Genomic DNA, 16,839 nt, shown 5'->3' with positions numbered 1-16,839 from the left:
TCCCCAGAGAGGTCTATTTTATAATTCATAATCAAAAGGTTCTTTCTGAAATTCTGACATGGGGACCTTGATCCTCTGACTCTTGGACTGTGAGTAGGTAGACCTGGGGTCTAGTCCTGACTCTGCTCCTAACTTGATCCATCATGATCTTGGACAACTGGCCTCACTTCTCTGGCCTTCAGTTTCCTTTTCTGTGAAATGAGAGACTTGGATCTTCCTTTCTCTAAGTCCAGAATTCTATCTCCTATGCCACCTGACTAGCTTCCCAAGCTCCTCTCTTTCTATAACTGGGACCTCAACTGGACACCTCTAGGACACTTGAAATAAGACTGAATTGGCAAAAGGAAGGCTAGTTTCTAAGTCTGGGGAAGATGGCAGAATGAGAGAACCCAAGGGAGTATCACCTCAAAAATAGCTATGCAAGTACAAGAAAAGCTTGCAAGAAAATTAAAACCAGCCCAAATTTTAAACAAGCTTAAGAAGAGCCTTGACTCTCCAACTTATAGTTAGTAATCTTTTCTGTGCCTCAAATTCCTCCTTAGACAAGAGGGAGAATGGATACAGAGATGATAAGAGGGATTCAATTTGTTTCCCCAACAGGTAGAACCAGGGCCAGCAGGTGAATTGTAATTTGTAATTGTAATGCCTTTGAGGGCAGGGAATATATTTTTCTCTTTTGTCTTTGCATCCTCAGCACCTAGTAAAGTGCCTTGAACACAGTAGATATATAGTAAATGCTTACTGAAATGAAGCAAAAGGGAATAAATTTATTTTATTTTGTAAGTTTAATGGTATTTAATTTTTTCCCCAGTTACATGTCAAGAAAATTTTTAGCATTCACTTTTACAAGATTTTAAGTTCTAAAGTTTTCTCCTTCCCTTCCTTCCCTCCTATCTTCTGAAAATGGTGGGCAGTTTAATATAGTTTATACATGTGCTATCATGTAAAAAAAATTTCCATATTAGTTACAGTTGTGAAAGAAGAAACAGATCAAAAGGAAAAAAAAGCCTATGAGAAAGAATAAAATAAGTGAAAAAAAATGCTTTGATCTGCATTCAGAGTCTGTCAGTGCTTTATCTGGATATGGATAGCATTTTCTTTTGTGAGTCCTTTGTGCTCCTCTTGGATCATTGTGTAGCTAAGAAGAGATGAGTCACTCATAGTTCATTCTTACACAGTATTGCTGATCCTGTGTACAATGTTTTCCTGGTTCTGCTCTTTTCACTTTGCATCAGTTTGTGCAAGTCTTTCTAAGATTTTCTGAAATCCTCCTGCTCATCATTTCTTTTTACACAATAGTATTTCATTAGCTTCATATATCACAGATTGTTCAGCCACTCCCCAATCGATGGGAATCCCTCAGTTTCCAATATTTGGTCACCACAAAAAAGCTGCCATAAATATTTTTGCACATATAGGTTGTTTTCCCTTTTTTATGATCTCTTTAGGATACAGACCGTGTAGTGGTATTGCTTGATCAAAGAGTACACACAGTTTGGTTGTCCTTTAGACATAGTTCCAAATTGCCCTCCAGATTGGTTGGATCAGTACATAACTCACCAACAGTGCATCAGTGTACTGATTTTCCCCCATCTTCTCCAACATTTATCATTTTCCTTTTTTGTCTTATTAGCCAATCTGATAGGTATGAGGTGGTACCTCAGAGTTGTTTTGTGTTTCTATAACATCAAGAACCCTGACATACATCAAGGATGACCTGATGGCACAGGTTCTTAGATCTGCTTTTCTAAAAGGAAAGCAACTTTTGAGGGGTCAACAATCTTCTTTAATCACATATACCAAGAGAGAAAATACAAGCAGAGAAATGAAGACAAACAGACAGGACTTGTAACTATCTGACCACAAGCAAGACATACATCACAGATCAACAGACAGATCCAACTGCCTGACCATTATATACATGCACAGTTACCAGAGAAAGAAGCACCAGCATCTGGATTTTCAAAGGCGGGGGGCTCTTTAACAGCTACTCGTGACCCTTATGACCTAGTGCCTCATTAGAAACTACAAAAGGTGTGGGCCTTCCTACAAAACAAGCCTCCCCTAAGTAAGCTTCCTTTAATGGGCTCCAATTGAGGCCTATTAATGGGCAGGGAAGATCTTTAATTCTTACAGTTTCTCTAATCAAAACTGATTTAAAGCATTTCTTCACATGTTTATTGATAGCTTTTATTTCATCTGAAAATTGCCTGTTCATATCCTTTGACCATTTATCAACTGAGGAATGGTTTGTATTGTCATAAATTTAACTCAGTTCTCTATGTATCTGAGAAAGAGACCTTTATCAGTGATACTTGCTATAAAAATTGTTTCTCAGCCTTTTGCTTTCCTTCTGATCTTCGTTGCTTTGGTTCTGTTTGTACAAAAGCTTTTAAATTAATATAATCAAAATTATTTATGTATTTATGTATTAAAATTATTTAATGTTTTCTGCCTCTTGTTTGGTCATGAATTCTTCCCCTCTCCATAGATCTGATAGGTAGACTATTCCTTGCTCTTTTAATTTGCTTATGGTGTCATCCTTTAAGTCTAAATCATGTACTCATTTTGACCTTATCTTGGTATACGGTATGAGATGTTGGTCTATATCTAGTTTGTGTCCTGTTGTTTCCCAGTTTCCCCAGCAGTTTCTCTCAAATAGTGTGTTCTTATACCAATAACTATTATCTTTGGGTTTATCAAATACTAGGTTACTATGGTCACTGACTACTGAGTCTTGTTTACCTAATCTATTCCACTGAGCCACCACTCTATTTTTTAGCCAGTACCAAATAGTTTTGATGATAACTGCTTTATAATATAGTTTGAGATTTGGTATTGCCCCTTCCTTTGCAATTTTTTCCCATTAATTCCTTTTATATTCTTGCCTTTTTGTTCTTCCATATGAATTGTTATTTTTTTCTAGCTCTATAAAATACATATATTTTTTGATATTTTGATTGGTATGGCATTGAATAAGTAAATTAGTTTAGGTAGAATTAGCATTTTTATTATATTTGCTCAACCTACCCATGAACAATTGATATTTTCCCAGTTGTTTAGATCTATGTGAAAAATGTTTTGTAATTGTGTTCATATAGTTCCTGGGCTTGTCTTGGCAATATTTTATATTGTTTACAATTATTTTAAATGGAATTTCTCTTTCTGTCTCTTGTTGCTGGACTTTATTGGTCATATAAAAATACGTTGATGATTTATGTGAGTTTGTCTTATATAAACGGGGAATAGATTTAAACTTAATGTAAAGACAAACTTCTTAACTTTTAGAGCTGCCCAAGTATGGGATAATAATAATGTGTTACCTTGGGCAACAGAGAGGGAGTACCCCCTCATTGGAAAGCTTCCAGAACAGACTGGATGACTGCTGATAAGGAATGTTATAGAGGAGATGGCTTTATGTAAATGATGCAGTAATAAAGGGTTGGTAAATCCTGATTTAGACACTTATTGGCTATGACACCCTGGGCAAGTCATTTAACCTGTGCCTGCTTTAGTTTCCTCACTGGCAAAATGGGGGTAAAAATAGCACCAGCTTCACACAGTTAGATTGCCATGAGGATTAAATCAATTAATACATGCTAAGCACTTTGCATACCTTAGAGTACTATATAAAAATGCTAGGTATTGTAGAGGGGTTGAACTCGCCAATGTCTGAGTCCCCTTCTGACTCTAAAATGTTTTGAGTCTATGATCTATGTCCCTTCCTACAAGTAGTATAGCAGTTTGGTCATAGGTAAGGTCACAAGGTAAGGCAAATGCTTTAGACTATTTCTTTCTTCCTTAGGATGTAGGCCAATAGAACATCCACAATGCAAATGGTCCTTTTTTGTCAGATTACACACAATCGTCTTGGAAAAGCAACACCATAATTGTGTTGCTTGTCCAAAATCACGCCCTTTCTGGGGAAGGAGAGCTGCTATTTGAATGTGTACCTCATTGATGGTACTGCTAGGATATACTGTTAGTAGGTAAAAATGCTCTCTAAGGAGCCTCTCCATTAAAGGGTGCTCCAAGGGAAGAGTAGGGCACCTTTCTTCCTTCTTCCCCCCATCTATTTTGTAATTCATAGTTAAAGCAAGGGTGGGGAATCTGTGGCCTCAGGGCCACATGTGGCCCTCTAGGTCTTCAAGTGCAACCCTTTGACTGAATCCAGACTTCACATGTGGCCTGAGGCCGAAGGTTCCCCACCCCTGGTCAAAGGGCTCTTTCTAAAATTTGGAAATGGAGGCCCTGAGCAGATTAAACTGTTTCCTCTGCTCCCCTGGTTCCAAAGACAGGTTGGCAAGTAGGGAAGTAACTCCCTCATTGGCAGCATTTAGAGACAGACTAGAAACTGGGGCTGGTAAATAATACCTTTTTGGTTTTCTGGGACTACAGTTCTACCCAATATTTCAGTATTTCTTCTGCCCTCAGGGCCCTTTGGACTTTCTTAGCATCTTTTTCTAGCCCTTCCTAAAATGATCAGGCTGCCTACACCTCAGCTGCAGCAAGAGACAAGGCCAGAGCAGAATCCAGGCAGTCTGGGCCCAACCCAGACAGTGTACAGCCCCAAATCATAGCAGGAATGTGGGTCACACCAGCACCCAGGCAGATCACAGCAGTAAGAAGGGTCATGGTCACACCTGGGAGAGAGAAGAGTCTGGCAGGAGTGAAGGGACAACATCTGGTTTGGGCCTGTCATACTCACAGCAAGGGATGGAATCACCTCTGGGTTTATGACTTTGCAAGGATAAAGACAGAGACAAGAGACAGAGGAAGGACCCTAGTCAAGAGCTAATTGAAGTCATGAGGAAATTGCAATAAGTCCAGGAAATTCTGGCCTAATTTTAGCCACCACATCTAGGACCAAGCAGGGCCTTTACACATCATCCTCAGCATAGGAGGGAGCAGAATTCTACCCAACCCAGTACAGAAACTGAGGCTGGAGATAAGAACAGAACAGAAGAAAAAGCCAAACATAATGAAATACCATGGACTGAGAGAAGCCCAAGAAAGCAGAAGGTATTAATTCCACAAGTCCAAACAGAGAAAAAAGAGAATGTCCTGGTCCAAGTGCTATGAAAGCTCCTGAAAGAGGTAATGTTATATGAAATAAGAGCTAGGGAGGAAAGACTGGCAAGAAGAAACAATAGCTTAGATGAGAAGTTGGTAAAGTCTATTCAAGAACTGGTCTTCCTGGAAATCAAAAGGGGCCAGATAGAAAGCCATGGCTCTCTGTTATGAAAATATATGAAAATAATGAAATAAGATATGAAAATAAAATCCACTTCATAAGAAGTCTTCAAAAGGTGCTTTTAGCCCATTGGTGGCTCAACAACATACCCTAGAAACCTGTGACCTTCACAGCCTGAGCCTCCTGTTGGCCCTCCAGCTGTGGTGACCATCCCCAGAGCAGGGGTCACCTGGGGGCAAGTTTTCTTCCCTTACAATGAAATATGGAGGCCCTGCTGGCGTCTGATGATGAATATTTACGGACAGCCCGCAGTGTTGGAGGCATACATGGCAACTGGGACCTTTGGAAAGGAAGCATGCAGTGATTTGAAAACTCCAAATTACTTAATAAAAAGCGACAGACCCATCAAATGCCACAGGGGTGCCACTGTTTCCCTGGGTGTCTGTATTTTTCCATCAGAGCGGGTGGGGGTGTCTCCCCCTCTGAGAAGCCAGCATTAATAAGGCAGCTGGAATCCTACAGGATGTCTGTGTGGCATAACTGAGCTCATCATTTTTCGATGTATGAGCAATTAGACTGCACTGGGAGGCCCTGTATCTTTATATCATTCCCTAATGACTGTGAAAGCTTTGGAGGGGGGGTACAAGTGGGGGAAGGATGGGATGCAAAATGTCCACATCTAGAGCTAATTGGCAAAGTTATCACCTCCTATTCTGAGCCCTACCTTATAGCATTCTGGCAAATTTCCAAAACCTATCTCCTCTCCCAGACTGGAAAACAAACGGAGTCACTACCTCTGGAATTAAATGTCATTTGCAAAGCCCATAAATTTCCCTGCCCTTGTAAAAAGAGACAGAGTATGTGTATATATTTGCAGTCACTGATACCTTTGACCCTCCCCATTCCCATTCCCTCCTCCTGCCCCCTGGTCTCTTTATTTTCAAATTCCAGCCTCAGGGCTGTCAGATTACATTTTTTATTGCTTCGAAACAAAAAGCCATCTGGAGATGCCAGTCCCTGCTGTCGCTGTTGGGGGGCAGCCACTCTTGCCTCCTCCAAAGCCCTGTTCCCAAGGTCTTCTGCCAGGCCCTGGATTAAGATCCTGCCCCTCCCTTCCCCATCTCCCCTCTCCACCGCTGCAGGCCGTCCCCATTCCCATTGTTTTGCCCTAGTTCCTTTGCCCTCTCCTTCAGCTCCCAATCCCTTTGTCCCCCTGCCCCATCACCCCATCTCCAGGCAGCAGAGGCCCTAGCTGGGATCTGAACAATACTGGCTGTCAACTTGTATTAAGCATGAGCCAGAGCACTGTATGATTTCAGGTGGCTGTGTGTGTTCAACCCAACACCTCATTTAGCAAATTCTCCATTTGATTCCACGAGTCCTGTGATGTCTCCCCAGGCTGCTAATATTTTTCTTAGACCAAAGCAATGCACTGTTTCCTTTCTTCTTGCCCCAATGCAGCTATCCCCTAACCTTAAGTAATTGTCCAGGTAAGGGTCTTGAGCAATGGTCTCCCAAGTGGAAGCTGGGACTTCTGGGGACTGTGGTCTGGCCCCAAAGGGTATGTTATCAATCAGTTGGAGGGTAGCAGGATGGGCTGTGTCCTAACCTTCCCGAGATGGCCACCGCTTACCTTTATCTCCATAAATTTCAGCACTTTGGCCCCACCTTTTACTGTGGAGTCCTGACTGGCTGCCATTTTGTTTGGAGTAGGTCATTGGCTCCTCAGGGAAGTTCTAGCCTAACAATGATGCCACAGGACACCATTGCAGCAGGTATACAAGTGTCATTTGGAAAATTGCCTCCCTACCCTTCTTCCTTTCCCCACATCACTTGGTGGTTGTGGCAAATACCCCTAGGATGTTGCTCTAGAGAAGTAAGATCCTTGACCAGGGGTGGGAAACCTACAACCTTGAGGCCACATGTGGCTCTCTAGGTCCTCAAGTGTGCTCCTTTGATGGAATTCTGTCAAAGGGCTGCACTTGAGGACCCAGGGGGTCACATGTGACCTGGAGGCTGCAGGTTCCCCACCCATCCTTAAATCTCTTTTCATTTTGAGTCTCACAGGACAGGAAGTCATGGATCAATTATGATCTGTACCTCACATCTCATTACACAATCTTCTCCTCCAAACCTATCCCTCTTCCAGACTTCCCTCTTTCTGCCATCATTCTTCTAGGCTCCTATGTTCATATCTCTACAGTATCACTATAAGTACTACTGCTACTAGTGCTATAACTATTACTGCTGCTGCCGCTACTACTTCTAGCTAGCATTATCTATGTACTGGGGACTGCTACAAATAGAATCTCATTTGATCCTCACAACCACCCTGAGAGGCAAGGACTATTTTGATCCCCATTTAACCACTGAGGAAACTGAGGCAGTTTAGCTGACTACCCTAGGTCGCTCAACTAGTATCAGATCAGATCTGACCTCAGGTCTTCCTGATTCCAGATCCAATGCTATCTCTGCTCTATCATTTGGCTGCTGCTTCTCATTCTCCATTTATCCTCCATGTCCAATCAGATGTCAAATCTTGTCTTTTTTACCTCTACATCTCTCCTATGTGTCCCTTCTCTTTGCTCACACAACCTCCACCCAGGTTCAGGATTCAAGACTATTACTTCATCCCCTCTTACCTAGGCTATTCCAATTACTTTCAAACTGTTCTTCCGGCCTTGAATTTCTCCTCACCCCAGTCCACCCTCAACATGGTTGCCAAGGTGATTTTCCTAAAGTGTGCATTCAATCATGCTACTCCCCTGCCTAATAAACTCCAGTGGCTCCCTATTGATTCTAGAATCAGATATTATCCCATATTTATCTAATCTGTAAAAATTTCTATTAATTTATATTTCTATAATTTTTTGTTTCTATAATTATAATTTTTTCTACATATTTCCGTATTGCCCATAATTGCTAGTGTCGTTATCTATCTAATCTATCTATCTAATTTGTAAATAAGTAAGTATACATGTGTAACAGGGCTTTGGAGCATGCCCAGACTGCCTAACATGGAAGTGCCCTGAATTCTTCTATCATGTAGATGGGAGCCTTTGATTGGATATGTAGTTGAAATAAGCTACATCTTTAAAAACTGCCAGACTGGAACAGTCTCTTTTTTTCTGCTGCCTCCAGAAAGGGAAGATCATAGCTGACCCACAGTACAGGTGATAAGAGCAGAACCAGGAGGGAGAGTAGCTTTCCCTGCCGCGCCCCCTCCTCCCCCCCATTTTACCCAGACTCAAAGAAATGGATCAGGATGTGTCTGTTCTATTTGTCCTTCTCAGCTTCAGGTCCCAGTGATGATCTCCATAAGGATGGGCATTTGCTGCATGGCAACCTTGGAGCCGGATGGAATATTGCAACCACAAAGCCCAGTAAAGAAGCCCAGAGAAGCCAGGGTGCCTGGGACTTGAGCCTGGAACTTGAGGCTGTGCTCTATAGGAATTGAGTTAAACTATAAGCCTAATACACTTCCCCTCCCCAGAGACTTGGTTGTTATGCCACATCCTACTGCTCCTTGATGGGTGCTATATCTCTGTGACTGTTGATGTTCAGCCATTGTTGTGCTGTGTCTGATATTTTATGACCCCATTTGGGATTTTCTTGGAAAAGATATTGGAGTGTTTTGCCATTTTCTTATCCAGCTAATTTTACAGATGAGGAAACTGAGGTCAACAGGCTGAGTTGCCCAGGGTCACACAGCTAGTAAGTGTCTGACGTCACATTTGAACTCAGGAAGATGAGTCTTCCTGACTCCAGGTCTGGCACTGTATCCACTCCACCATCTATCTAGATGTTCTCTGATGTATTCTGCTGGCATCATGGTGGTTGTTTGGTATTGTTCCTTGCTAGTGGCTTCTGATCAGATAAATTAAGTTATGTAAAAGTGCTTTGCAGACCTTAAAGTGTTATATAAATACTAGCTATTACTATTATTATTTTTTTGGCTTCTTCAGGGCCATCAGCCAACAATCTCTGAAATAGTTTTCTAGAATGTAATGATTATAAAGCCTCTCCATGAATAGGGGCAGGCTGATGGAATTTTCTTTGTGGGGGACTCATATCAGACAGGGTGCTTTTAGGCTAAGATAATATCTTTTATTTTACCCACGTATGGGACTGAGTCCCAAATAACTCTTTGACTTAGACTAAGAATTCCCATATCCTTTCTGAATTAATATGCAATCAAATTTAGCCAGTTCAAATGGTAAGTGAAGAAGAAAGTAATGATTTTTTTCTTGACCCATCTGCCTCCATTCTGATCTTTATTATGTATATTATTCAGTAACAAAACCTTCCTAGTTTTTGGTGCTCTATTTTGACCAGGGAAAATCCTCATTGGCCTCCCAATGCTAGAAAGCAATTCTGTGAGCTCCTTGGCTTGGCATTCAGACTACAGAAGGAAATACAGAGGACTGTTAGAGTGCCTTTAACAGTTGATCCAAAGCTGAAGAATGAATGGTGGGTCCTTGTATGAAGTAAACCTTCCCCAAGGTCCATGATCCAAATATATGAATTTGTGGATGATCTGTCATTTCATCACTGCAGGTAATTCCTGTGGCAAGAGCTCCTTCTACCCAAGCCACTAAAGATTTTAAGTCATTCTCTAATTTAGTAATCAAGTTATAAATATTTGTTTGAGTTGAAGACTAAGGGACTTGCTCTAGTCATTAGTAAGTGTTGGGGGTGAGATTTGAATCCTGAGCTTTTCTGACTCCCCAGCTCAGCTCTCTATCCACTGTTCTATGCAACCTCAAGGACCATGGCATTGGAGGAACGAACATTTACTGTGAGATCTAATACCACTGTGATTTGCCAGTTGCAGGAACTTCTGATAATTTTCCTATTACTCAAACTTCTTTTTGTGCATGACCAGTATGCTTGCCAGCTTGGGAACTGGTTTCAAGCTACTGACCTCTCCTGTTCAGATATTTTCCCTAGTTTCTGGCAGCTTAAGGGAAGCAAGATGGTACAATGGAGAGAGCTGTGGGCCTGAAGTCAGGAAGACCTGAATTCAGATGTGACCTCAGATACTTTCCAGCTGTGTGACCTTAGGCAAGTCACTTAACCTCAGTTTCCTTAGCTGTAAAACAAAGAATAATGAAGATATCTTTGTTGCGAGTGTAAAATAAAATATCTGTAAAGTACTTAGCACTGTGCCTGGCACATCATAGGTACTTAAGAATTGTTTGTTTCCTTCCTTCTTTCCTTTTGCACAGAGGTTTTATACACACACACACACACACACACACACACACACACACACACACACACACACACACACACACTATAACTGAGATAGTAATCCAGACACCTTAGTGGAGCAGTGATCTCAGTGATCAGGGTTTTCTCTCTGATGATGCAGCTCAAATTCCACTGAGTCTTCCATTCCATTCTTCTTAAACTGAATTCAATTCAACAAGCATTTAAAAAAGAGCCAGAACTATATTAGGCCTGGGGATGCAAAGACCCCCCCTCAGAAAAACCATCTCCAAACCTCAAAACAATGCAAATAACTTCTACCCTCAAGGAGCCTATACTCTACTTAAGGGGAAGCAATACCACACAGATAAGTAGTCTCATGCTTCAAGTGTCTCCTCTCCAATCTACCCTCCACACAACTGTTGTTATTTTTCATCTTTTCTTGAAGTCCAGTGACATTGCAAGGGTAACATCTTGACTTGCACAAGAATTAGATTTAAGTGAGGCAGAGCTGTACAGTTGTCAGCTTCACTCTCTCCTCTAGAGTCACGGAAATCCAGGGACAAGATGACTGGTGATGGTCCAGGATGCCTAACGGTGACTTTAGCCTCTCTAGATTAAGGTCATTCCCAGGTCTCAGTTTATCTGAGGCAATGCCCTTTCAATGACTAAGGGCTAGATGAGAATTGAGAAAAAAAATGGACTAATTTACCATCATAAAAATATCAGTTTGGGAGGGGAAGAGGTAATACTTCTGAAGCATGGGTCTGAGCATGACTTGACCTTACTTGAAAAGTTCCAATAGCTTGTTCCCAGTAACCTCTAGAATAAAATACTAAGTCCTCTGGCATTAAAAAAAAAATCTTTATAATCTGTCTCCATCTTATCTTTGCAAATTTATTTATTATCCAAGGCTGCATTCCCAAGGGTGTGCTGATAAATGTTTAACAACCGGCTCTTAAAAAAAAAGCACTCTCCATGCACTTTTCAATTTAATTTGCATTATTAACATCTTCTCTGTCACTTTCTTAAGTCTACACAATCAACAAACAAACAAATCAAGCCCTGATTGGTAATATTTGCTGATTTGCAAGGCATAAATGCTTACACTGAAAATTTAACAATCTGCTCAATTGGAGCTGGCTTTATCACACCCCTGATTACTCCCCTCCAAGAACTCTCTGTTCCAGCCAAATTGGCTTCAATCTTATTGCTGGGATAGCACATTCCATCCTCCATCTCTGTGTCTTTGCCAAGCTGTCCCCTAGGTCTAGAAAGTACCCCCTCCTCAACTCCTTAAAACTCCCTCTTTGACCCCCAACTCCTTAGAAATCTTAACTCTCTTCAAAATCCGACTCAAGGGGCACCATCTATACGAATGAGGTCTTTCCTATTCCCTTGGGGCTAGTGTGCCCCTCTATCCTAATTACTTTGTCTTCATTTATATATGCACGTTGTTTTCCATGATAAAATGTAGGCCATTTGTACGTATAGACTTTTTTTTTTGTCTCCGGTATCTCCAGTTTTGTGTCTCCAGTGACTACCTAGTGTAGTATCTGCTACACAGTAGGTACTTACTTAATGTTTGTTGTCCTATTGGTAAGGAACCTAAAAATTTCTCATCCTGTGTAAGATATCAGAGATCTCAAATATATCCTATGTCCTAACTATAAATCCTTCTCTTTGGCATTTAAAGTCCTTCACAGCTTGGCCCCAACTTACCTTTCCATCTTTATCATTATTATCATTATTGTCCTTTTTTTTTGTACTCTAACAGGCCAGTCAAATGGACTTTCTTGCTCTTCCTTACTCCATCTCCTGGGCAGCTAGGTGGTGCAGTGAATAGAGCACTAGTGCAGGAGTCAAGAGGACCTGAGTTCAAATCTCTCCTCAGATACTTGACACTCACCAGTTGTGTGACCTTAGGCAAATCACTTAACCCCAATTGCCTCATTCTGAGTCATCTCCAGTCACCCTGATGAATATTTGTTCACTGGATTCAGATGGCTCTGGAGGAGAAGTGAGGCTGGTGACCTGCACAGCCCACCCTCACTCAAAACAAAGTCAAGTACAAGTCATGCCATCATTTCTCTGATGGCATGGTCTTCTTCAGCAGCAAAGGATGAACACACACTCCATCTCCTATATCCGTATCATCTGTTGCCTGTCTCCCATTCTAGAATATACTCCCTCCTCACCTTTGCCTCTCAGATGCTACCTTCTTCATGAAGCCTTTCCTGATCTCCCATACTCCCCTCCCCTGAGTTAGTGCCCTTTCCCACACAATTATCTGGTATTTTATTTAGCTTATATTTTGTATATACTTATACAGGATATCCCCAAAGTCTCAGTGCTGTTTTACACTTTATTGGTTTAATAGCTATTTAATTAAGTTTCAATAGCTTAAAACTGCGCTAAGACTTTGGGGATATCCTGTATATGCACATGATATCTTCCTTAGTAGAATGTGAATTCACTGAGGGCAGGGACTGATTCATTTTTCTCTTTGAACTCCCACTGCTTGCCACATTTTTTTTAAAGGCAGACCTGTGATTTCTTTGGCACAGGGAATTCTTTTTTTTTTTAATCTATTTTAATTTTTCAATTACATGTAAAAACAATTTTTAACTTTTTAAAAAATTTTGAGTTCAAAAAGAAGAGTGCCTCACTTCTTCCCCCCGCCCCTTTGTTGAGAAGGCAAGCAATTTGATAAAGGTTATATATATTTAGTCACAAAACATATATTTCCATATTAGTCATGTTATGAAGGAAAACACAGACCCCTAAAAACCTCATAAAAATAAAGTAAAAAAATGTTATGCTTCTATCTGCATCCAGACTCCATCAATTCTTTTTTCTGGAGGTGGATAGCATTTTTCAACATGGGTCCTCCAGAATTGCCTTGCATCTTTGTATTGATCAGAATAGCTAAGTTATTTACAGTTGATCATTGTACAACATTGCTGTTACTGTGTACTGTGTAATGTTCTCCTGGTTCTGCTTACTTCCCTTTGCATCAGTTCATCTAAGTCTTTTCAGGTTTTTCTAAAAGCATCATGCTCATCATTTCTTATAGCATAATAGTATTCCATCACAATCACATACCACAATTTATTCAGTCATTCCCTAATTGATGGGCATCCCCTCAATTTCCGATTCTTTGTCATCACAAAAAGAGCTGCCATAACTATGCACACATAGGTCCTTTTCCTTTTTGACTGATCTCTTTGGGATATAGACCTAGTAGTGATATTGCTGGGTAAAAGGGTATGAGCACTTTGACAGCCCTTTAGGCATAGTTCCAAATTACTCTCCAGAATGGTTGGATCACTTCACAACTCTACCAAAGAAATGCATTAGGGTCCCAATTTTTCCACATCCCCTCCAGCATTTGTCATTTTCCTTTTCTGTTATATTAGTCAACCTGATAGGTGTGAGGTGGTATCTCAGAATTGTTTTAATTTACATTTCTCTAATTAATATTTATTTAGAACATTTTTTCATATAACCATAGATAATTTTGATTTCTTTTTCTGAGAACAGCCTAATCATATCCTTTGCCCATTTATCAGCTGAGGAATGGCTCAGGTTCTTATAAATTTGACTCAGTTCTCTATATTGAGAAATGAGGTCTTTATCTGAGAAAGGTGCTGTAAAACACACACACACACACACACACACACACACACACACACACACACACCCATTCCAGTTTTCTTCTTTCCTTTTAATTTTGGCCACATTGGTTTTGTTTGTGCAAACCCTTTTTAATTTAATGTACTCAAAATTATCTTTTACATCTTGTAATATTCTTTAATTTTTGTTTGGTCATAAATTCTTCCCTTATCCATAGATCAGATAGTTAAACTATTCCATGCTTTCCTAATTTGCTCACAATATCATCCTTTCTATCTAAATCATGGACCCATTTTGACCTTATCTAGGCATGGTATGAGATGTTGGTCTATCCCTAGTTTCTCTCAGACTGCTTTCTAGTTTTCCAAGAAGTTTTTGTCCAATAGTGAGTTCTTATCCCAAAAGCTGGGATCTTTGTATTTATCAAACACTAGATTACTATGGTCATTACCTACTAAGTCTTATGTACCTAGTCTATTCCACTGCTCCACCACTCTATTTCTTAGCCAGTACCAGTTTGTTTTGATGATTACTGCTTTGTAGTGCAGTCTGAGAAATGGTATGGCGAGGCTACCCTCCTTTGTACTTTTTTTCATTAATTCTAGCATAGAGAATTCCTGATGAGAAAAATTCTTTTAGGTTGGAAGGAAAAAAAGTATTTATATAGCACATACTATGTTCCAGACACTGTGCTAAGCACTTTATAAATATCTCATTTGACCCTCAAAATAACCCTCTGTGTTATTATAATTCCCATTCTATAGCTAAGGAACTAAGTCAAACAGAGGTTAAGTGACTTGCCCAAAGTCACACAGCTGCTAAGTATCTGGGGCTGGATTTGAACTCATGTCTTCTTGACTTCAGACTCAGCCCTCTATCAACTGTACTACTTCAGAGAATCTATTTGGGGTTCTTGAGGCTTTCTTCTGGGTTACTGTTGTTTTTTCCTTCCTTCCTTCCTTCCTTCCTTCCTTCCTTCCTTCCTTCCTTCCTTCCTTCCTTCCTTCCTTCCTTCCTTCCTTCCTTCCTCCCTTCCTCCCTTCCTCCCTTCCTCCCTTCCTCCCTTCCTCTCTCTCTCTCTCTCTTTCTCTCTTTCTTCATTTTGTGAGTATACGTGCAGTAGTGGGGCTATCCACGCAGTATCCCCTTTGATCTTATTACAGGACCAGCCAACCTCCTTTTCTGGACACTGTTCTTTGGTGCAAGTCACCTTGATAATATGCTGCAGAAGCCTACTTAGGCCCATCACAGACCTCGCCATTGCACTTTGTGACCTTTCCAAATTTGGTTTCTATGTAGATTATGATATTCCATGATTTCCATTTATATAGCATGGGCATATTGATACTAGGAGAGAGTTAGGCTACATACAGTAAGAAACAAATAAATGGGCAAAGGACATTGGCTGGTCCTGGGCCTTTACTTGGGCTGCTTCCTTTGCCTGGAATACTCTCCCTCCTTTGCTCTGACTACTGATCTCCCTGGCTTTTGTTATTGTTGTTCAGTTATTTCAGTTACTTCCAACTCTTTGTGACCCCATTTGAGGTTTTCTTGGCAGAGATACTGGGGTGCTTTGCCATTTCCTTCTCCAGCTCATTTTACAGATGAGGAAACTGAGGCAAACAGGATTAAGCGACTTTTTCAGGTTCACACAGCTTGTGAGTATCTGAGGCTGGGTTTGAACTCAAGATGAGTCTTTCTGATCTCAGGCCTGGCACTCTATCCATGGTGCCACCTAGATGCCCTTTAAGTCCTAACTAAAATCCTCCTACACCTCTTACAGGAAACTTTCCCCAATATCGCTTAATTTCAGTGCCTTCTGTTAATTATTTCCTATGTATCCTGTATGTAGCTTGCTTTCTATATATTTGTTTGCATGTTGTATCTCTGTTAAACTGTAAGCTCCTTGAGGGCAGGAATTGTCTTTTGCATCTTTTTTTAAATCAGCAGCATTTAATTGGAAAAGGAGAATGTATACAATACAGATAGCTAGGTGGCACAGTGGTTAGAGCACTGGGCCCAGAGTCAGGTATACCTTCATTCAAATCCCATCTAAGCCATTTACTAGACTTTGGGCAAGTTGTATAACCTCAGCCTGCCTCAGTTTCCTTATCTGTAAAAAAGGAGGATAATAATAGCACCTACCTCCCAGGGTTGTTGTAAGGAAAAAATGAGATGCTATTGGTAACACTTATACAATTGCTAGTTATGATGATGATGATGATGATGATGATGATGATGATGATGATGATGATGTATTATTATCAGATAAGATAGTAGGGGCAGCTAGGTGACACAGTGAATAGAGTCCAGTCTGGAGTCAGGAAGACTTATCTCCCTGAGTTCAAATCCAGCCTCAGAGACTGACTAGCTATGTGACATTGGGCAGATCACTTAACCCTGTTTGCCTCAGTTTCCTCATCTGTAAAATAAGCTGGAGAAGGAAATGGCAAACCAGTACAATGTCTCTGTCGAGAAACCCTCAAATGGGTCACACCAAAGTCAAACACAAATGAAAACAACTGAACAGCAGAGACAACAGCAAAGATAGTGAAACCTTGCTAGTGCTGTGTAAATGATATTGGATGTGGACTCAGAAGAAATGGGTTCAAGTCTTGTCTCTGATACTCAGGCATTACACAGACAGAATTAATTATATATGCATTTACATGTTTCTGGATATGATTTAACTTGTCTATGCTCCATGGGGAGTAAAAGCTTCTAAATGGTGGCGAATGTGTCACGTCTTCTTCTTTCTCCTTTTTGTCCTCCTCCTCCTCCCCTCCTTTCTTCCCTTT

At 40.7% G+C, this 16,839-nt stretch overlaps 1 long non-coding RNA gene across 1 annotated transcript in view; it reads left to right on the top strand.

Moving 5' to 3' along the window:
- The window catches only part of LOC140524045 (uncharacterized), a 70,002-nt gene that overhangs the window by 10,505 nt on the left and 42,658 nt on the right, over positions 1-16,839 (top strand). The window lies entirely within an intron of this gene.

The sequence above is a fragment of the Notamacropus eugenii genome, chromosome 2 (assembly GCF_028372415.1).
Source record: "Notamacropus eugenii isolate mMacEug1 chromosome 2, mMacEug1.pri_v2, whole genome shotgun sequence".
In the NCBI taxonomy this organism is placed as follows: Eukaryota; Metazoa; Chordata; class Mammalia; order Diprotodontia; family Macropodidae; genus Notamacropus; species Notamacropus eugenii.
This window is presented reverse-complemented; position numbering and strand designations above follow the sequence as displayed.